Source organism: Nannospalax galili, unplaced genomic scaffold, assembly GCF_000622305.1.
Source record: "Nannospalax galili isolate Female #2095 unplaced genomic scaffold, S.galili_v1.0 scaffold590, whole genome shotgun sequence".
Taxonomy (NCBI): Eukaryota; Metazoa; Chordata; class Mammalia; order Rodentia; family Spalacidae; genus Nannospalax; species Nannospalax galili.
Window position 1 is genome coordinate 78,097 of NW_008328101.1, and position 271 is coordinate 78,367.

The window sequence follows — 271 nt, forward strand, 5'->3', positions numbered from 1 at the left end:
AGGGATGGTTCAATATACATAAGTCAATAAACATCATAAATCATATAAATTGGCTCAAAGACAAGAGCCACATGGTCATTTCAATAGATGCAGAGAAGGCCTTTGACAAAATTCAACATGCATTTATGTTCAAAGTCCTAGAGAGAATTGGACTGGAGGGAACGTACCTCAACATAATTAAAGCCACATATAACAAACCCACAGCCAACATCATTCTAAAAGGAGAAAAACTGGAAGCATTCCCATTGAAATCAGGAACCAGACAAGGCTG